Raw genomic sequence first — 22,866 nt, forward strand, 5'->3', positions numbered from 1 at the left:
GTCAGTTCCAAAATTGCTAGGTCAGATGCAGAAAACACCTTCGAAATATATTAATCGTTTAATATGCTGTGTAGCTTTACTGTAAAGTTGTGCAGTGCCCTCGAATGGACATACTTAAAACAGACGTTGGCTTTAATCTTGTTCCTCAATTATGTGCCACCCGTCATTGCTCCTTTATTCATGACGGCCACCTGAGATACCGCCATAACATTACAAATTGTTACCCTCTTTTGGAAAAATCAAGGAGCTCCTAGGGCGGCAGCGGGGTAAGGTGATCAATGAGCAGCGAACGTTGCTCAAACACGCACTTCTAACGTTAGATTTGTACTTAGACTTCCTTTTCCCACTTACACATTCTGATATAGCGTTTGCAAACATTTTCAAGTTGTATCATATGTGCTGTAACAATATTGTTCTACGGGTGAAGTTTCAACTTAAAAGACTTGCTCAAAGATGGATAAGAGAAACTGCATTTTCGACACCCTCTAGACTTCGTTGCGATCAACTCTGCCGAAACAGCCCGAGAAACATGTTCTAAACGAAATGTTCAAGAATGGTTTGCCAAGTTGGAAGGCAGTGTCGGTAATCTAGAGAATGTCCTCTACTGTGGCCGACCGCCTGAGTTCGATGACGTACTTTCGAAGCCACTTTTGAGAAGTAGTCAACAAACAACGCGAAAATTAGCTGAAAAGTTAGGCTGCAGCCACACGACCACCGTTAAGCATCGCAAGTCTCTCTAATCTCACTTACGTTTTGCGTTTGGTGGCGAGATGGGCGAAAGTAATTTACTGCAACAAAAAAAAATGTGGTGTCTGTTACGCAGTAAAAAAAAGGGCGCCAATTTTCTAATTTGCTTAAATCTGAAATGTATTATAGGTTACTTCTCTTGAGAGCATCAATCAAAGGCGCTTATCGACAATAAATAATATCATGATACGTACTACCTTCAGCTTTTTTTTGTCATTTTGCCATTTTGTCATTGCCAAATGTCATTTTTACGCATTCGAATGGATGTCACCGACGCGACAATGGTTTAGCTGACTAGCAGCATAAATCAGCAAGCCGTAAGAACAAACCATAAAAATACTTGCTAGATAGTTTGTAGTCGGAGGCTGAGAGGGAGTGTTACACTCTGATAGTTTATTTGTGAACGGTATGATAAGTTTCGTATAAGATGTATAAAAAAACAATAGAGAGCAGGATAACATCTGCGAGTGTCAGTCTATATATTTGCTATTCTTTGATATAAGGATCGTTGTAAACGAGTCAAAGGTACCAAACTACTTCATCGTATCCATAGATATTGCTAACGCGACACGCCGACAATCCGGATTTCCTCAACGTCTGAGATTGAATATGAAGAAAAATATATATAGAAATCAATTGCATGCTTACAGACGTGGTACCTAGAAATCGTCACCGCAATCGTTGTTTTAGCTGTTAAAATTTGTACTACATGAAGTGTATAACAATCAGATACAGACGGCACAGTCGTGTGTGAAAACTAGTATGTTATCATTATTACGCGGCGACTAAAGGATCATTGCAGTAGACCATTACTAAACATTATTAACCATAGAAATTGCCTCTATGCTTGATTACCCTAATCCCCATATGTTTGCATTAAAAATATTATACAGTTGCTGATTCTCGGTAGTTTATGGACACGATTTTTATCTGACCTATGACGGCAGACCAAAATTATAATGCAGGGTGATTTGATCTAGTCGATCAAAGGTTTTCGGTCCTGTCAATCAGTATAATTGAGCCAGACGGCGACGTATTAAACGTCGGGCATTACCGATTTGATATCCGATAATGTGACGGGGGCTAGAGCTAACAGTAGGAGGTCTCTATTTGACAGATTGTTTTGTCGTCCTTTTTTGCCGGTCTTTTTGGGTTGATTTTCCTGGCTTCGCGGTTGGGGTCGATTGACTATGGACGAGGCACCGCCTGGTTAAGCGCTATACCTAAAAATGATTACCATTTTAAGAATGCAAACCACTGACAAAATGCAAAGGTAGTTTTAAGCTTGGAACTTATTAAGAACGTCAAGCGGACAACGTGTTATTACACGATAATGCTTACTGTGTCTATAGGATGCGATTATATGGAATACAGTCCGTTTAACCCTATATCCACGATCACAGTGATGAGCCCTAAAATGATGATTTTCTAAAACATTGGTGCTTAGGTTTATTTCGCCCGTATGACCTTGCTTTTAAAATATATGGTGCTGGCTTTTAGGGAAACAAACGTAATGTAACTAACAACTAAGAACAATTACATAAAAATAAACAAAAAGTCGCACCTAATATGCACAAGCAGTTATTTGATTAAGCAAAGAATATACATCTATATATATATATATATATATATATATATATTGATTGGTAAAATTGTAAAATATTACCGTGGCTACCATCAGGCGCTTAATAACTCATGTGTGTCTCGTACATAAACTAGTTACTTTTTTCTTTAATAAAATAGTAATCTAATAACAACGCAGTAATGATGAACTATATGCAAGCCTTAAGCCGACTTTCGCGCGCATATCGATGGAACACACCAGTTACTACAGCCAAATACCTGCTAAACGTACAGGCCAACTTTTTCCTCCCACTTGACCTATTACGACGCTAAATGGACTGTCAAGCCATTTCTTCCAGCAAAAACAGTATCATCAAATACACAAAAAGTAACAATAACGGTGAGCCAATTCACAGTCCAGTATTCGGTGTTCCCCTTATAAAATTATAACCAACCCATGTCTTTAGCTGTAGCTTTTTCGCTCTGTAATCTTACAATGCATTTAGCCCCGGCCGCTTTTAACCCTATCCTGAGAGTTGTTACGATGTCTCTAACTAGAAGAGCAGAGTGCTTAAGCTTACATTGTGGTGCTAGCATACGAGAATGCAATAACAACCTAACCTTAAACTGGGTAGACACACAATTCCCCATGGAGAACTTACCTACCAAAGTCGCGTGGAACAGCCAGAGTCCGCGAGCTGTGTTTGTGCTTCAGGTATTCACTTTAAAAGGCGACTTATTGAGCCCGAAGAGCAACAATGGCCACGGGGATGGTATTAATGACAGACGCTAATGGTTCATTCTTTTGCAACCGAATAGAGCATCCTGGCAGTACTCAGTGTTAGTGGGCTGTTTGATAGGTTAACGCACTAGGTTACGAGAAACCAGGAAACGAGAAAACAGGGAAGAAGTATTTCCCGAAACACAAATTTATCGCGTCACAAGCAACGGAATTTATATATGGGTGTAATTATACTACACTATATAGTGTTTTAAGCAGCCGATGCCGATTAACTAACGCAACGGTAGGTTAGGTAGGTTCGTTGCTAGTGAGGATCCCTTCAAACAAAAAAAATATCCATCTAAGGGTAATCAGTATTTCTTATGATAAGGCCTGCTTAGATTGATGGCATACATATCGTTTCCAACTAGATAAGATGACGATGTCAATATTTCCACTAAAAAGCTGTTTCTGTAAACTGGATTCTTGCTGTAGATATGCATGGTCCTAGTTTTGCGGGAGGCCTGGAGATCGGCACAAAAAGGCCCGCAAAACATCATATATACTTACTTTTCGAGCACACCCACCGACGTTCGATGTTTTCAATGCCTAGCAGATTGAGGCTAAATTGTTAGCACATCCTGTGGCGAGAAGTCAACCAGTTTGTGGTCCTGTACTCGTCTGAAACGAAAGTAAAAATGTCCTATTTATTCTGCCAACATGGAACTCTGCGATTTCTTTGCCAATGAGCTACTTATGAGTAAAAGGCCATTAGAAGTAAGCAGTTCTTGCATCCACATGAAATATAACAGAATTTTGCACGACTCTACAAGCCCACAAGGATATACAGTATGCCATGGAGTGAGTCAGATGCGCCTTAGGCCTGGTATAAGAGATTGATCTCTGAATCTAAACTCGTTCGCTCATGTCGCGAAAACGAGTCTGATATAGAAGCTTCTAAGTTCAGTCAGTATTCGAGTATACTAATGGTCCTACGCGCGGAATTATAGCGCTTTGGCACATATAGTTCTATTTCACGTTAGTGGCTATTTAGTTAGAACTAGAAACGAGGCACATAGGGCCAGCCTTCCGGCTCGACAAGGGAAGCTGAATTTTAATCTTTATTGAAGAAATTATTCCGCCGCACCACGGTCACCTCGATCACGCATTGACTGCCCGTTCACAAGCTAGAACACGTCAAATCGTGTAAGTTAAATGCAGGAGACATCTTGTACCCAAGCCACAAATCTGCGTACTTTTCGGTATGTGCGTGTGTGTACAAGTTCTTCCTGAAAAGTTCTGGCAGCATGACGAGATCAGTAACTGGCAGAGGGATAGTTACATTGGGACATTGCGGGGAACGTGCACGGAATATACGTTAGAGCATGAAAGGCTCCAAAGTAATGCAATAGACTCGTTACTCTTTCTATGGGTATATCACAAAGATGTGGCACTCGATCCATGATTTAATCATCTGAGTGAATGCTCTGCTCACCTTCTGCTAGAAGCAGTTTTAGATGTGTGTATTCTGTTTGCTGCAACGGTTGTCATATTCAGGAAACAGACGGAGATCAAGAGCTGATCTTGCAGCGTCAACTATGGATCTGCCTCATGCATACAAATTTCATCGATACTGTATCTCAATTACCTATTGATGAAGTTAAAATTTTTCTAGACATGTTTTGTCGCCGAAGTTGTCCCGTCAACCTAAAAGTTTGCTATCTTTTAAAGCGTGCAGTCTGTAACTGATGTGATCCCCGCGTGTGGGAGCTAACTGAACATATTTCCTTTAGTGGACAGCAAACGAAGACCTTTCATCATTGAATTTCCCATTTGTGCACATCAAGAAGATCATAGAAGCTGCTAGTTGGGCTCCTTTTTCCCTGATTTCGCTTTGAGGGGCCCGCCGACAACTCGGTCAAGGCTTAAAGCGTTAAACCTATTCTTCAAAGTCAAACGAAATGTTCGAACGGACATTTTTCTCTCGCGGGTAATTTAAAATTCCAGCCTATCGCGAGAACGTTGTCAATTTTCTCATCCATTGCGCTGAATCCGGCAAGCGATCCTGTCTGTCCGGTTCTTATTGCTCTTGCCATTGCTTAGTATCTGGGAGTACTCTTTATCTTTTGGTAAACATTTCGGCGTTGGCTTCGAATTGTTGACCAGACAACAAAAGACCGACTCGGTAGGGTTACCGAAAACTTAGGCTGGAATGCCAGCAGGCGGAGTTCAGATGAAACTTCCAGGCTAGATTTTTTCTAGGATTTTTCTTGTGTTTTACTGAAGAGTTTTGGATAGACAGACCCGTCCCCGGAGGCTCGGCTACAGTGGATCGCTGCTATACATAGCCTTGTGAAGCCCGCTAGAAAATTGGTTGTTACCGTTGCCGTATTGGTCCTTATCTCACTACCTACTGCCTGTCAATTTAAAAATTGTTGTGCCAAGCGAGTACCGTATACTACAAACGTACGGTGTGGTAATAACCGTGAGTTAAATATACGTTTTATGTATAGTTCCGTGCATAACTAGAAATACAAAATAAGCGGAACATTAGAAATGTTGCACAACATTAATGTAAACTGTTGTAGAGATAAAGGGACGGTACGTTTCATTAACAGTATTTCGAAAAATAAAAGGGCCACGTTTTTTGCTTATATTGAGGCTAGCTAAGTAACTTATTCGATAAGTTACTTTTATTATTATTATTCTTTATTAATTAATATTATGTGCGCAGTTATTATCGAATAACTGCGCGCAATGGTGCGGCACTGTATTTGATTCTGAATGTATGAAAGTTAACTAACTGCAAGATAATGTACACCAATTTTCCGTTAAGCTCGCTATGTGTGAACTACTATGTTTTCCACAATGGCTAAAGCATAACAGCGCCAATATGGCCCCATCAAGCAATGTTATCTGCGCAAAGATCGAAGCTCATTTTAAATATGTCACCAGCAGAGGGCGCACTGTTCTTTGCACGAAATAAATGTCGTCGAGTTTTGCGGTTCCACTGCCATAGTTAAGCAACGCTTCAGAAGGCTAGATGCTTCTAGCACGAAACAATGTGTATCTATCTATCTATCTATTTACCCAATTTCGAACTTAGTTACGGTGTGAATTGGTTTAAGCTGATTTACCAATTAAAGTGCTTTCTCCATAAAACGAAATCTTTCCAAATAGACAAAAAATTAACTGCGTCCGTGATATCCACCGGCGTAGTACCGACCAAGGGCAGGAAAAGGAATGACTAGATCAGTTTAAGCACGAAGAGCTCTGCGAAGTTGGACCGCGTAATGAGAGTCATGGCTCGTGGATGCTGGCAAGCAAAGTGTAGGCACTAAAGGGAAGAGAGTCATTTGTGCTTGATAAACCGTGAGATATCCCCAACGCTTATGGAAAAGCGGGTTAATAAGGCCAGAGTCCCGTATTCAATAAAAACGAGCACGTCGACGAGTACCGGCCTAGCGCAATGGCTGAAGTTTGCCTGAGCTGGCATGTAGTTTTTGTAGTAAGGGGCAGTAGTAGTAGTAGTAGTAGTAGTAGTAGCAGCCATAGGAAGGTCACTTTTTCCAAATTGTATCGTTGCCAGAAGCTCGAGAGACAGTTCAGACTTGGTTGAAAAAAAACGAATTAGCAGTCGATATCATCGTTTATAGAGGCATTTGGTGGATCCCTTGGTAAATATAGCGAACACATCGCAGCTGTTTCGAGTATTAATTCCCGTTTCAATAAAGTCGGGTAGCTCAGTTTTGATACCATTCATGCTCGACGGTTACAATTTAACGCCAGCGTTAATTCCAAAACAAAACGTAATAATTCTGTATTAGATAGAGAATAGGAAAAGCTTCTCTTTATAAAACGTTCAATTTGCGTGTCACTAATAGTAGCTCCTGTGCACTTCCGGTCGTAGCTAAAAGTTATATTGTAACATGCTTGACACATTAAAGCAAGTGCTTCTGACAGGTTTCTAATTTTTTCTGTTTATGCATACAGATAGAGCTTTGTTATATTTGTTCAGTCTTCCTAAATTTTTAAAGCTGATGCCGGTTCCACTTCTTTGAGGAAGCCAGCTCGGATAACCGAGTAGATTCTGCCCTGCATTAACGCGATTGGACACAGTGTAGAAAAAAACAGAGAAGGTTCAATCCTCAATTGGGACTCACTGTTTTTTTTTTTAATAATTTCAACTTTGCATAACAGCTTACCAGTTGCGAGCGCGAATAGTGCAACCAGCTATACACAGCTCATAAATACACTAACACAATCATGCGATTTTGTCAAAGTTATAATTAATCCACTCTTTAATAAAGAGTTCTATCAACTCCTCTGATTGCTGGTGCACAATTGAATCCCTCTGTAGCTAGGGGCAACATCAGCCGATTAACGGCTACACAAAGAGTAAATTAAATATAAAGGGAAAAAATACCCTTAAGAATGTCATTTGAAGAGGTAAATGTTGGTCTGTTCGAATACAATATAGATCCGGTATAACATACGTGAATACATCGAAAGAAAAGAGGACATATAAACAATTCTTGCTGAACTGCCGACGCAGCAGTATCTTAAGCAAAATCTAGGTTCAAAATTGGAATCCGTATGTGCTAGGAAACAGCCATTCAAAGCACTGCCTGACTAAATCAATTGAACACACCTGATTTACGTTTTATCTCAACCGTCGTCTCAACTTAACCCGTTGTTATGATACATAAATATCTGGAACTATCGTAGTCGGCAACCTAAGAAGCTAGCAGGCCTGAAGGAAAGGCTATACAATTTCATCTAAAACATCTATTGCCAGTAGGTCGAAAGATAAGTTCAACAATAGCTGCTGTAATGACGCACCCGAAATACCCTTCGAGACCTAACTCCCTTACTGTACAGTGCCAAACTCCTGTGACTTGCATATCAGATGGGACGCAGTAATTGGCTTCTACCAAACGCCAAAGTAAATCTTGGAAGGAACTGATGAAGGAAGGAAGGAACAGAACAAATTATGGATATAATTAATCATCCTGATACCATAAGAGACTGATCCTTAAAGTTCACTTGGCAGTGTTGACTTGCACCAACAAGTTGCTGACTTCCTAGGCTCTCCGTCGTATCAACATTTAGGATACATATAATATATAGAATAGCCTTCTACTCTGTCGGGTTATTTTGGGAAAAGTGGTGGCCCCGGCCATAAGCGAGACCGCCTTAGCGGAGATTTTTTAATGACTAGGCAAAATGTACGTTTAGAATACTGCGGACGCTATAGCGAGCGGCTGAAGTTAGCAGAATACAAACGCGTCTGAAGTGAGAAGTTCCAATGCGAACTCGCGTCAGAATCGTTTTAGTTGCACTCTAGGCCCGCGTAAACCATCCAGTCAGGCGGAGGGATACACTTCTCCAGAAGGAAACGGTCCGCATCGTATTTTAGTTGTGTTCAAAAACATTTGTGTTCTTCGGTGAGATTGATTAGTGCCATAAATCTGATGACTTGTTGAATGTACCGTTTGTAAAATATGTCCAGTCATTGGTCGCAGATAGTTTTACTGAAACTTCTGGTTAATAACAAGTTGACATAACATTCGAATGGCTAGGTCCTATACACATCGGAGAGATGCCATATTCGTTAACAAGTTTACGTCTATTGTAATGAACTGCTGACCAAGAAAGGCACAATATTTGAGACGTTTTTGGGAAATTACTTAGCTGCCGAGTGTGCTCAAGTTCCATTTAAGCCTAGCTTTTCAAACCTAGTTTTCGAACTAAATCAATAATATGGGTCAACGGGAACACCTGATATTTTCATTTTCAACGTAATATAAATACTCATATGTATGAGGCACTACGCACTCTGTGAAAGCATTCGCAGCCGCCGCCGCCGCCGCCGCCGCTGCTAAAGCTGGGTTCAATTCCAATTGATGCACAAAACTGTACGGTGTGCCTATCTACACTGAGTGACATGTCGATACGTATTTCGATATTTAGATATGCACGCGAGCGGCAGGATTGCTTATCGAGCATGGATCTTAAGGTCGCGATTGCAGCGCCACAAGTGTCGGGAAAATTTCGGTATATAGTCGTATTATCGTATCCTGCGATGTGTGTATAGGTAAAGTAGGTATTCCATTAAATAATATTGTATTTATATAACAGTCTTTGGTCTTCATCAACTGGTCAAGAAGATCACCAAACATGATCGCTATCTGAACCCTTACTCTGCATCGATAATTGTCATATACCGGCTATATATACATATATAACGACAAAAACTTCTGACTTGATTGTATTGCTGTCCGTTTAGTCGCCAACAGGAAGTCCAACGACGGTGTACCGACAACGAAGTCCCGGTCTGATATGACACTCACATTCGTCTCCACAGGAGAGCTGATGCTAAACGGATTGATATAGCAGAAAGGTGCGCGAAGATTCTTCTATTTGCAAAGGCTCTATAGCGTGTCCGGCTTGACAGATTGGCGTGATTGTAATGAAACATGACTCTGTTTTGGTACGAGTGACAAAAATAATATCCAGTGTCCACGGCTGCGGCTTCCCATACGTGACTCAGTCTGCAAAGCACCTTAATATTCTGATAATAAGGTAATTGTTATATGGCCTTGCAGGGTTGAAATGGCGACTGGCGAGAGTCGCTGTTTCGGAGCTTGTATTTCAATCTTCGCGGCAAACTGGTATGAAGAAGGTGGAATGGCTGGCCAGATCAGACTACGAGATCGAATTCCCCGCCGTAAGAAACCGAACTCTATAATTATAAAACTGTTTTTTTTTCGTTGTATAATCGTTATATTGTGATTATTCAGTCCCGCGCCTACATTCGTACTGTTATAGATAAATGAAAACAATTTTAAACTAGTCAAGTATAAATAATTTCGGTATGGTTTAAGCGTGGTCTGCTGTGATAATGGCATACCGCAAACAGCGCAGGGGGTAAAGCCTTAGATATCGAGGGAAACGGTCTTTTTTTCGACTAGTGTTTGCTACTATCGATAATAGGGTTAGCTAGCTAACAGGATTGTCCCAAGCTCAAAAACGTTGCATAAATTCTAACCACGGCCTCAATTCAATTTTCATTTGTAGTTATAAGCGTTACCGAATCACAATTAATTGACCGAATTAAATGGAAAGCCGTTCGCCAGGCTTCTATTTACGAATGGATAAAATAAAACATGAAATGAACCAGTGACCGTTAGACCTCTATAAAGAGCTATCTTTCTTTTTGTCAGAGCTATTTACCCACTGCGATAAGGAAATCCACGTCAACATCAGCGATCTCAATCGGGCATACGCGCCTATGAAATCATAAGCAGCAAAGAACCAGCAAAAATTACCCTGGAAATGTGCGAATGTTAGCAGGAATCTCGGGACAATACGCGAAACGATTACCAGTCAGGAGACTTGAAATCGAGTCAGCCGTCGCTCTTTAGGGCGGACGGCTCTTTATCGTCACAAAATAAAATTGCTCAATTGGAAAAAGGAGTGCCAAAATAAAACGTCTGACTCAAAAGTAAGTAGATCATAAAACCGGAGACCTCATCAAGCAAAAAACAATGCGCACAAACCTATAGGTGTTTTTGAAAATAGCATACGCGATATGGAGCTATGAAATCTTGGGGGAACAGTTGTTCTACGCTAAAGCCAAACAAAAGCTATTCCAGTAATCAGATACGCTAATTCGGCGGATTTATCTACAATGAAGTTCCAACAAGTTATTTACATATATTAACGCCGAATCAGTTATAAGCAACAATCGGACAGGGTGGTTCGTCACTGCACGCTATGACAGTGATGAATCATCCGATGTTGTACCACATCATGGTACTACTACTACTTGCTTTTAAACACTATATCAGTCTTCGTTAGACACCGAACTTCACTGCTTACTAAGGCAACTTCCAAGAATCATACCTAGTCTCAGGCGATCGATACGAAACAATTCAGGACATCGTTATAGTTCCTGTTCTCTCAAAGTTAATAGTTGCATTCGAAACTCCATTTTAAGCCTATTTGTGCGAACACTCTCGTTGTTCATAAGAAGAGCTTAGAATTAATCAAATTATATGGTTCGAACCGAACACGAGTTTAGAAAACGTTTTGCTCTAATCAACAATATCACAATATTCAATCGATGAACGTAGATCTTTGAAGTTCTACGAAGCCTATTTTCTATTGCATTCAGTAACTCGTCTCCGAATTCTGCTCTAAAATAATAATATCCGAATGACCGTTTGTGGGTAGACAACTTGTCTCCGCGATAGCTAATTTTAGGACCACGTTATGGCATAGGCTAGAACCCGGCCATAGAGAGACTTCCTTTTGTGGTGGAAGCCAGACGTCTAACGGAACGCCTAACGGCGTTACCGGACATAAAACATCAAACATAAAGGTAAACAGTTTATTCCTTCGAGGTTTATTAGCCTGAAATCATTCTTGTTAGGTCAATTTCGTGGAGCTTGAACAATAAACAATGATCAAATATAAGTTTTTTAAACAAATCTCGAAAACGATCAGTTTGGCTAAATTAATACTGCACTCCACAGTAAAAAGCAACTCGGAAACTATGTCCCGGAAAAAAAGCGATCATCCGTCAATCTCAGAATGAAGCTCCACTGGTAAAAGCTAGCGAGAACCGATTTCGGCTCTGGCGGACAGATACAGATCTTTAATGGAACGAATATAGTTATTACTCATAGCGGTAATGATAGGTCAGACGTCCGCGGCGAAATTCAAGCCTAAAAGCTTGGCTAGAAAAAGTCAACCAGTCGACTGTCCACATGAAATGGTGGTCTCAAAAAGATCGATGCCGTTATTTTGTTAGATTGGCACAAACGTCTTAAATGACAGTAGTGCACCCATCTAAACGGGATGAAGCTACCATTTATAATTAGCTTATCTTCGTTTTTGTTTGTTCCGTTTGTTCACGACCGTAGAGCATGCTCGTTCGCAAAATGGGTCAATTATTAAATGTTATTTTGATAAACAGACGTCTAACAATAATGTTGGCATGAGCCGATAATCTGTGCATGCATAAAAAAAAATCATTTTATTATTACTCAATACGACCTAAACGATGTGCCGAATAAAATGCTCCTCTAGTGGTTATTAACAATGCTACAGTCGCTCGAATACCACGTATATCTGAGTAGTAGTAGATCAGAGTAGCCTAGGCAATGACCTGATTTGCGAGTGAATTAATACCACGTAATGTTTATCTGAGCGCACCGTATTGGCCTAGCTCAAGAAATTTAAACTATTCGGTAGCTAGATATAAGGTTGGTTTTGTACAAAAACAAGATTAACAAAAAGAGCGAATGGTTCGTTCTTTTTTTCTGTGGTATCATTGTTTAGATAAGACCTGCTTTTCTCACTGGATCGTCCTTGTTAGATGTATCAGGTCTATAGAAGACACTCGGGTCCTGGACAGTGATAGAATGTCCAATATGATTTTTTGGTCGTATTCAGCTTTGAAGTCCAGGAATTAGAGAATATGGTTAAACGATTTGTTTTGTTTCAAGACGTATAGCCTATTCTTTGCAGCTATATAATACATGGTTTAAATTTTCATTCATTTAAATGTCGGCCGATCAAACGGGGATTAGAAGGGTCAAAGGTTAGGGATAGCAAGGCTAATGCGTAGTTAGTTCTGTTTAGTTTTCATTTCGTGCATAGATCTTTTAAGCCGAAGTGTTATGGTGTTGTACAGGAACTACAAATCTTCTAAATAGATGTTTCGTCTGCAACACTAAATTTCCCAGGCAGAATATGTTAAAAAGCACACTAATGGGCATCAGAATAAAGCATTGATTTTCGAAAGTTACTCATGTTATGATCTATTTTTTTGTCACTTGTATTGTCGTACCTTTGATTGTTACGTTGAATTTATCATGTCTCCGCAATACCCGCACGTTACGTAGCACTGAAATGTTTCGAATCTAGTTGTTGTTTATTCATCGAGAATACTTAGAAGATAAACATATAACTTGCTTTATCGGTCACTCTTCACATGAATGCGCTCCTTGTCCAGCTAATAGAGTTCGCCGGCAAAAAAGAATCTTCGTACGCTGAATGGCGAGACGTGGGGACGTACACAGCCATAAAGACACTCCAATCACGTACGTAGCCCTTAGTCGAAACGGGGTCGTTCCGAAGCATGCATATTCGCTTAACGACCATTGAAATCAGTGGGCTTCACCTTAGCCCAATTATGCTTTTAAAACGAACCAGCAACCTACTGAAAGACACCAGCCACGCAGTTAATCTTTGAAAATTAGTATAGTAAAGCCCAAAGTCTACAGGTAGCGGTCTTCAATAAAGCCCAGCAATGTCATTTGGTCAGAGCGGTCTCCGTTAGACCGAAAGTGAATATGGGCTATCGGCCTGGCAAGAAACTCCTCGCCGCACATACAGTGAAAAACAAAGAAACAAACAGTTGGAAGCGACAGTTTAGGAACTCGACGACGATTTCTGTTGCAGGGTCCCTCCTCGCGCGACTTGTCGGCACCCTTTCACATAGTACTTGCCAGGCAGTCACCCCTGGTTATCATGGTTCTAATATCACATGTTGTATACCATCAGGCCACGAAAGGTAGCTTAAAACGCCAACCTTTACAAGCAAAGTTCAACAAGCATAGCTTATACTCCGCGTCAGGAACAGACGGTGACAGGCAGAAATGTTCGAGTTGTCCTGGACGCGTGTTACTGGTCTTCGGCACTGAACGGTTCTTAAGTGTATCGATACGAGGCTTCGTGAGTTGGACTTGAAGTAGCCACATGTACAGATGCACATCCTTGAAACGACTACAGCGCCATGAATCTAAAAGGAAGAAGAAAAGTTTCTGTTTACCGGAAATTCGAGCGCGACACGAAGCTGAACTGGCCCTTATGGATAAACGTGTAAATTAGTCGCGCTAATAACACTAGCAATAGTAGCGGTCATCGAAATGCGGTATAGGCAGTTAATTAAAACCATAATCCACGCCTGAACTAACTAAGTTCTTCTAAAATGGCTGCAATCTAAAAAAGGCACGCACTTTTCATATGAAAGGAGGTAATATGTTTGTGTGTCGGCTCACCACATAGTTTAAAGACTCCTCTTTAAAAACCTGGAGGATGCCTTACACACTTTCTAGAGATTAGATTTGCAAAATAAGTCTATTAAGAAATAAAGCTCGAGATAACGTGGCTGGGTGATATTCGAGAAATGATATGATAATCCTATTCAAAGGAAGACCACAGTCACATCTTTCGACGGTTTAAAAATGAACTGCATCAAATAGCATTGTCATAGCACCCTCTTGTGTTTTTCTAGGCTTAAGTAACACTTCCAACGTATCGCCTCAATAAAAAAACGTAAACTAGGTTTATTCCCGTTGACTCAGACAAAGTATATCTCACATAAACTATAGACCTACCTATAGTAGTAGTAGTAAATATTGGACTACTTAACAATCTTAGACGTTACAAAAGCACATCCGTTTCTTCGATTTCGAGATATCAATTTTAGAAGCATCGAGACACTTCGCTCGAGGAAAGCTATGAATACAAAGTAGAATCATTAAGCTATCTGCTAAGAACGATCTAAATGTAAAGAGTTTAGATACTCACAACGTATTTTTCTCAGTGGAAACAATGTAGCATTATGCGCAGGATTCGTCAAATAACTAAGTAGAAACGATTGAACGATCAGTGAGTTATTGAAACTTATTTGTATATACATGTATTTGTCTGACAATTGTTAAATGCTATGATATAAAAAGTGTGAAAAATTATAACGTGCCCCTGTAACAATTACCGCTTACTTGTTCTTGCCGTATCTACATTAGAGGAGAAAGGCGTCGCGATGCGAGGCGATTGAATGCTCGTAACTGATCTTCCTTACGGGTGGATATAAGAACTCGAAGCTGTCTGAAATACAGCTTTTCACCATAATCAACGTGTGACCACAGTATCTAACATTAATTCACTTGCCAAATCCGAGTCAAAACTGGTCCGGAAGTCAGGTTATCCTGTTAGCCAAGTTACATATTCAACCTTTCGCTAACTTTGAAATCTAGTTGAATTATAATCGTTTTCAACAACGAACCTCTCAACTTAAACTTAACGTCTCGGAAATTGCCACCAGATCGACAGGTTTCCATTCACTAATTAGCGTCGGTTGTGATTTAGTCGAGTTTTAATTGAAAGATTGTACATTTGGGCTAAACGTATTCTCGGAAACTCTATGAACTATTGATTTCCATTCAACGACATAATTTTTGCCGTTCCATGTTTGTACGATATTTGGAAGCGAATCAGCGTCATCGATTCGTAAACTTATGCCAAGTTTGCCAAAATTGGCTATTCTATAAAATGAATCAACATACCTAGTAATGTAATACGCTGTTGAACAATTCAGAACGTTGGGATAATCAGTCTTCTAAACGAGACGCAATTCAACACTGCAGCAGCCTTGTTTAGGCGCTCGCTATATTTATTCGGTCGTTTAATTTCAGGACAAAGGCTAACGAAGGTGTTTTAGCTAGCTTCCATAGTTTGTAAGTTTAATCATAGCAAATAGCACGATGCGTCGCTATTAAGAATTAAGTTTCCTCTCTTTCAACTATTTTAGGTAGAACATTTCTACAAACTTCTCCTTGAAATATGTTTTTCTAGAAATTTCTAGAAGAGAAATTTGTTGTACCTTAATTGTTTAGGTATCTACGTGTCCTTTGCGTGCTGATCTGCAGAGATTTACGTCAAAGTCATCATTATTCTGTAAGGGTATCGTAACAACAATTTATTCAATTCAATGACTAGATAACTGCAGCTTGCTGCCGATAGCCATTTTTGTAGGAAACAGTTTCTTGTGTTGCCGTTTCCGCATAAATCGTCTCACTTTGACATTATCGAACCTGCACGTGCTAACAAGTGCCGCATGATCTTGATACTTAGCACCCAGAAGGATTTTAGCTTTCAAAGCAAATCAGTATTTACATAGAATCTATTAGAAACGAAGAGCTGGAGCCGCGCGATATGGCTGTGGCTACTGTGTGTCGTTTCAGCGTGTTGCACTGATAATCGGTGACAACAAGTGTGACGCCACGCCGGTCCAAACGTCAGCGTCGGCAAAAATTCTTACTCAAGAATAACATAACAATAATAAAATAGGAAAAAATATGGAAAAAAAAAACAAGATATATTATTAAGGTTAAAAACTCGTTATGTGGCTGCCACTCCGCTTGATGAACCTCTTAGAGAGAGACCTGAGATAATCCAAACAAGACCCATTCCAATTAGGTATACCTGATGAGGAGCTATTTACATAGGAGAAATAACTGGTAGTTCTAAAAACAAAACAATAGAAGTAAAGAGAATCCAATGGAGAAAAATAGAAGAAGCTGTTGTTCCTTGTAACGAAACAAATGAAAACATTAAAAATCGTTTGACGTATGTAAAATCTGTGTGGATATGAACATTACGTAGGTAATCGTGACTCCCGACTTCATGATCCGGTAGAAAAAAACATCCTACAAATGTTGATCACTTAAAAGTAGCTAATCGTATTGTTTGTTTTGGCTAACTAGCATTTACTAATAGAAATATCGCTTAGAATACGCTATCGTTGCGTAGCAATTTGAGCAGTTCTATAGAAACGACTCATTGTTTAATTGTTTTATTGCATATCCTAGCATGTAATATATAACGAAACAATATAAAAACAAAATAATCGAAGTGTTATATTTCAAACGATACTTTTGTAGATGTTGCTATTTTCGTTTGTTTGTTTCTGCGCAAAACTTTTTTTTTTATCAAATGATGCTTTGTACAGCCTAGCTCGACATCGCGCTAGCTATGGAACAATAAGAGAAAAACTGCTTTATACTCTAGGAATCATCAATAGCGACTGAGGTCCTTAGCAGTAGTTTAATATTTCAGCAGTTACTTTTTACCCTCTTGGCCAGCCGTTGATAATTTTGGCACTGGCAAGAAGTTTTCAATCTTTTTCAAAACCATATTAAAACAACGAAGCTTATTTAGGTTGCAGTTGTCGTTCTAATTGAACAGAAAAACTCGTGAGCAGTTTAGGTATAAATGGTGTGGCGGCGGCATAGACCTTCTACCACTGGGCTAATCGAAACATGGAGGGTCTCGGGTGCCTTCTAGGGGGCCTAGCTGAGAATATAAAAACGCACTTGGCAGAATAGAGTAAATCAACAAGAGAGAGAGAGAGAGAGAGAGAGAGAGACGTGCCGGGAGAAAAGACCTAAGATCTGCTCACAAGAGGCTCCGCACTTTCATCAGCCAAAGGGCAAAATGATAAAAAGATATAAATGTGGCTTGCAAATACAGTGAAACGAACGACTTCAAGGCTACCGGCATGTGCGGTAGAGAAGGTTGTCACGCGCGTCTTCTCCAAACAACCGCCAGGAGAACCAATACCGGTTTCAGTAAACGAGAAATGCCTTCCGGAGTTTACTGAAATGGGTAGACTACGGCTGACACTCGGCAAGGCACGAGGCCAGAAGGGGTCCCACCTTAGGCCGTAAAGCGGCTAATAAAAAGGTGGCCTCTATCATTCAAAGACCTCATATATAGATCCCTCCGAGATAATGATTCTCCAGCAGGACAATCCGCCATTGAGGCCGAAGCGATCGGACATGCAGTTCAACTTTGTGGGCACAAGATAGCAGTAACATCAAGCCACGTCCAAGAATCGTTATCTACGCATGGTGTCCATGGTCGTGTACACGGCCTCGAAAAGCTGCCCTTGCGTGCCACGAACGCCGACCATCGAGGATTTTGCGAATCGGGTCCTCACAGAGGTAGCAGCTGATATGGCGCCCTTAGGACGCGGCGGCTCCCGCCAGTGCTATTGACTATACCAGCGATCACTCTCGGAGTGCTCGATGAGGAAGGGTTCCAGCAAGATACTGAGACGTTTCCTGATGGTATTGCGGTCGTGTCACAACATTAGCGCTTCTTAAGCCGACGGTCTGGAAGGGCGTCGATATTCCTGTGCTGACGGAAACTTAGGCAACATGCCGACCTAATTTCTTCGGTCTTTATGCGTGAACTGTCTAGCTCGAATGAGTAATGGCCCAAGTCGTTTCAACAGAAGGGTTTCTGTGTTTATAAGTGTGTTGTTTTATAAATTGTTTTATAATTACAGAAAAAGTTCACAAAGACAAATTAAAGATAATGTTATCGCATTGCGTGTCCCATTAACGCATTTGCGTCGTAGTAGTTTATGTCTGTCCCGCCGAGTCAGAATCAACATACGTGTTAATAGAGAAACTCATTAACGGTCTAGAGGCATGCTCGCTCCTCTTGATCTTACCATAATCACAACTGATGACAGAGTCGTTAAAGGTCGAGAGGCACGCTCGCTCCTTTCAACCTTTTCATAATCATAACTGATGACATTAACGTTCAAACAAACCAGTGTAAGACCCAAGACGCACATGAGCGCTCCGAGACACGCTTGCAGACCATAGTTGTTGGATAATTTCATCACGTTTGATACCGACGTTTGAGAGATACACTGGAAAATCAGTTACCTATGTGCTTGCAATAAGCGTTGCAAGGTAGGGCTTGCTTTCTTCGAAAGAAAAACCCGTTGGAAAGTCGCGGATGTATACGAATGCACACCTTGACTGCTATAGAGTTCGTGGCTCTATGGGTCTTTCCTGGACCTCCAGATCCTAACCTTTGCCCCGGATGTTGACAGCCTCCTGAAGCGAGCACACAAAATCACCTCGGTGCCATTAATACAACAAGCTGCATGCAGGACCTTGTTGAAATCACTCAGCCGTCCGTTGAACCCGCCAACCCCAGAAAACGCAGGGCCTGGTTTGATGATTTCAGTCGCTTTGTCCGAAGGACCCAGAACACTTTCAGGCAGCTAATAGAGATGCAGTTTGTAGCTCACCCTCTGGGTGCGACGTTTAGAACAACCCGCCAAATAACGTACATCTGCAACATAAAAAATACCTGAAGATGTTTGAGAACATAACGTGCAGACAGAGTCGCAACCATGGATCGACCGCATGTCCCATAACCTCAGTCGCATTGATGAGGCATTAAACTGGTACGTACGATACCACTGTTCTCTGTGCTTGATAATGACGAATTTACGACAACGCGCAATCTGTTTCAGAAAAAGTTCACCGTACTGGAGAGCTTGCCGATTGTCGAAAATAACAAGGCAGCAGGTTCGGAGGCGGTCTACAATGAATATCTCGAGGGACCATTCTGTCCTTGTGCTGGACCGCACGCTCGAATGTGCACATTTCCAGCTAAAAGGAGAGATGCTTTGCTATTGATGGATATTGAGCGAACTCTTCTATCGTCATGGTGCAGAATCGTTCGGAGGAACGCATTCCACAGGTTGCTTGCCAGTGTGCTGACCAGAAGACGGTCCACTTTCTCAACGAGTAGAAAAGCTATACCAAAGGAACAACACAGGTCCTGATGGTCGACATTATAAAAGCATTCAACAAGAGAAAAAACCCCCTAGTACGTGGTGCTTGATGATTATAAGGCCATATTTAATTCTGTATCCGAAGATATACGTTTGGATAAGACGGAGCTCGTAGAATTTAGGAGACGAAGTCTGGACCGTGGCTAGCGATACGCCATCTCTCACTGGATCTTCCCTTCGGTACGCTGACAGATTCTCGTATCTCGATTCCCCCATCTTTTTTAGTGATTACGTCTTCACCTTAAACCACTCGACGGATTGAGGCTTTGTTCCTGAAATGTGCTTTGGGCTTTTATCGTACAGCAAGAAACTGACTAGTTTACCTCCTTGTCAATACTTCGTTACTCATCTAAAGTCTAAGATCTTGTTATGGACCCTCGGCCTCCCTTGACTGTTTCAGCAGGTGCGAGTAAAAGCTCACTAAAATAGGTAATGAATTTTTTAGCACGGGAGCGATGAAAGACAATAGCTATAAGTAACCAAAGCGAGTAAGCTGTCACGTAGTTGCTCATTTCAATCAAATTATTTACAAACGGAAGTTTCCATGAACCAAGTAAGGGGTATATTTATAATAGATGTGATAGAAACATGTGATCAAAGCCATGCGGACTGTTGCCTTTTGTCGCTCGCTCAGAAGTTCGGCACTCCAATGCTGTTGCAGGTGAGCAACTTTTGATCTTTTTCCACATTCTAAGCTTATCAGTGTTACAACTTACAGACCATGTGAATGAATGGTTATCATTTTTTGATAAATATATATATATATATATATACATATATTTTTTTTTGTTGCATACTATTATAAAAAATGTTATTGAATATGTACCATTGAAAATGCATAAACTCGTTAAAGATGGCTGGGTTCCCGACGCATGAAAAGAGGTAAACCAGGTTCTCACACACAAGTCAGAAAAAGGACAGACCTAATTCACCATTGTCTACTGTGCCTTCTCGTCACCACAGCAGATGTCATGTGAAATAAAATAATCGCACAAGGCCCAAACAGAAATCGAAGAGAGGTAAGCGTTATCCAAAGCCCAATATCGTTTTCGCAAAAGGAAGAGTATTCTCGATGCTACTAAAAAAGTGGTCTTTAATGAAGCGCATCGAAACACACAAATGACGAGAAGGTTCATACTTTTCGTTTTTCTGGACGTGAAATATGCCTTTAGCCCAGCCAACTGAGCTCTCAAAATAATGAATTTTCTTTCTACTTACAGGTACTCATTTTCTCATACTTTGCGAATAAAGTGAATAGGGCGAGACATCCCGACGGGACCGATACTGGGCCTTACTCTGTGGAATTTCCTGTACGATTACGTCATAAGATGCGGGGCCTACGGGAAGGAGCTGAGCATGTAGGTCCCGACCCTACTTGTTACTGTGCGAAAGAAAAACGTTTTTCAGGGCAGAACAAATCTTGCGCTAATCAAGATACAAGCCAGGGTGGAGGAGTGTCTTCTGGAGATTGCGGCAAAGAAACATCAAACCATTTATTTTATTGACACCAAGTTAATTTCTACTTCGGAAAAATCCTCAACACAGAACTCAAGGAAAACACACACATATATAGTATGCAGCGCGGAATAAACCATAAATCAAATATTGGTTCATGTGAGAGTGGACGAAAGCTGCGTCGAGACGAAAGAAAAAATTATTCTCAAAGCGGACAGATTTCAAAGAGAGAATGTTGAACCGACAAAGGAATGGCAAAACATGTGGTTGAGAACGATTGGTCACCATTTTTTAATAAATAGACAAGAAATGAGTTTTCTGCGTTGTTGTATTAGTTTATTCTTTTTATATTATTTATGTTGTATTAATAATAAAACGTTTGCATATGATTCGATCCGGAAGTACGTTCAAATATGACGGATTGTTTTGGATCACAAATTGCAAGCGTAGTTGTGCAAGAATCTTCATGTTACAACTCCTTGAGCCGGCTGTAGTGGAAGATTTCTAAGCTTAAACCAAATAGTCCAAAGTTTAAAAGAGTGACAGAGCTATGAATCGTTTGATCAAGTGCCTAGAATAAGATTAAAATTGTTTTTCTTACTTAAAGAAATGCAAGTTTCATTTTGTGTGAGTGGCAGTTGTCTGCTAAATCAATCGTAGGCTAAAAAGTTGATTAACTCAATTGTGTATAGCTAGCATCAAATGGGTCTTTTTGGTTTATGCAAAACTACATGGAAGCTAATTTGATAGATTCGTTCACACACGCTTTTTAGTGGTTATCAAAGCTCACAAAAGAGAAATTTCCTATCAAACGAATAAACATTCTGAACTATAACGTGGACTAATTAGAAATTAGGGGACTGATTCACTACTTAGAAACTACATATTGTCAAGCTCACTTCCTTAAAGATCACAAAAACCATAACGCGCAATTGGAAAAATTGGATTTAGAACGGTACGATAATGCTGATAGTAACGTTTTATCTCCTAGGACAATAATCAGACCCGATGCCAAGGGCTCGGGAACTATCTCAGACAACAGTAATAAATATGAAGAAGGTCTATTTTCACTTCCAAAGCCGTCGTCTCCGGCGAAAAGAGTATCCTATCTAACGCGATCATTCGCAGCAGAACTGCAAGGGATAAGATCTAAAAATAGCACAATCATTCCTGTTCCTAGAATTGAAAATGAAGGTATTTGCGTAAGGCAATAAGCTGTTAACTGTACAGATATCTGTAATTACAAAAAAATACAATTTACCATTGGCACAGTCGACAGTACTTTTTGTCTGGAGTAGCGGATTCGAAACGTCACTCTTAATGAGTTAGATGGAGCATATGGGTCGTCGTTACTGAGCCTCGCGTGTTGATTAAAGTGTAGAAAGCTTTGATCAAATAGATATAATGCTTATTGATTTAGTCAGAACGAAAGATTTCCTCTATTTAAGACTATGACGTGCATTGGAAATAAACGTATTCTGGCCTAATCGTCAAGCTTCATAGGTTCATCTGAGATGAATGAAGATGTCGAAGAAAAGTGCCGGAGACAGCGCCTCGATGTCTATAATCAGCATTGTAATGTTACTGTTAGATTAATGAATAATCGACAAAGCTTCGATCTTGATGAACTTACTAAGTACGGTCGTATTTAGTTCCATGTCGATTCTATAATATATTGCGACAGATGCATCACTGAAAGATGTGAGAAGATTTTGAAATAATTGGCCTAGCCATTGGCATTCTACAAATAGAGGACATCTCAATTAACCCATGAATTTTCGCTGTTGTGTCTGAGTTTTTTTTACCTCTCAATTGATATTTCGATGTATAGAAATTTTCGTCACAAATTCACCACAATAAAGCTACATGAATAAATTGTTATTAGTGTAAAACGGGATACAACACAATGTTACTTTTTACT

The 22,866-nt window shown here is 40.4% G+C and overlaps 1 protein-coding gene and 2 long non-coding RNA genes across 6 annotated transcripts in view; 2 read left to right on the plus strand and 1 right to left on the minus strand.

The window, feature by feature from the left end:
* The window catches only part of LOC111251153 (uncharacterized), a 29,959-nt gene extending 15,929 nt beyond the window's left edge, over nucleotides 1-14,030 (minus strand). Inside the window, exons 1-3 of one of the 4 annotated variants that reach the window (XM_086989980.1) lie at nucleotides 12,891-14,025; nucleotides 3,602-3,712; nucleotides 2,973-3,179 (exon numbers count right to left, since the gene is read on the minus strand). The gene's annotated coding sequence lies outside the window, so the exon portion shown is untranslated. Of the gene's footprint in view, nucleotides 1-2,972; nucleotides 3,180-3,601; nucleotides 3,713-9,384; nucleotides 9,402-12,890 lie in introns of those variants that run through there. The other 3 variants (XM_086989981.1, XM_086989982.1, XM_086989979.1) reach the window with 3 other exon arrangements.
* On the plus strand, nucleotides 9,321-10,924 carry LOC111251155 (uncharacterized). Its single transcript, XR_002673651.2, has 3 exons — nucleotides 9,321-9,434; nucleotides 9,640-9,761; nucleotides 10,258-10,924. It is a non-coding gene; the product is annotated as an uncharacterized LOC111251155 (long non-coding RNA).
* Nucleotides 14,031-16,019: 1,989 nt separating the features above from the next.
* On the plus strand, nucleotides 16,020-21,240 carry LOC111251154 (uncharacterized). Its single transcript, XR_015329084.1, has 3 exons — nucleotides 16,020-20,151; nucleotides 20,344-20,509; nucleotides 20,711-21,240. It is a non-coding gene; the product is annotated as an uncharacterized LOC111251154 (long non-coding RNA).
* Nucleotides 21,241-22,866: the final 1,626 nt, after the last annotated feature.

This window comes from Varroa destructor, unplaced genomic scaffold (assembly GCF_002443255.2).
Source record: "Varroa destructor unplaced genomic scaffold, Vdes_3.0 BEIS01000005.1, whole genome shotgun sequence".
Classification (NCBI taxonomy): domain Eukaryota; kingdom Metazoa; phylum Arthropoda; class Arachnida; order Mesostigmata; family Varroidae; genus Varroa; species Varroa destructor.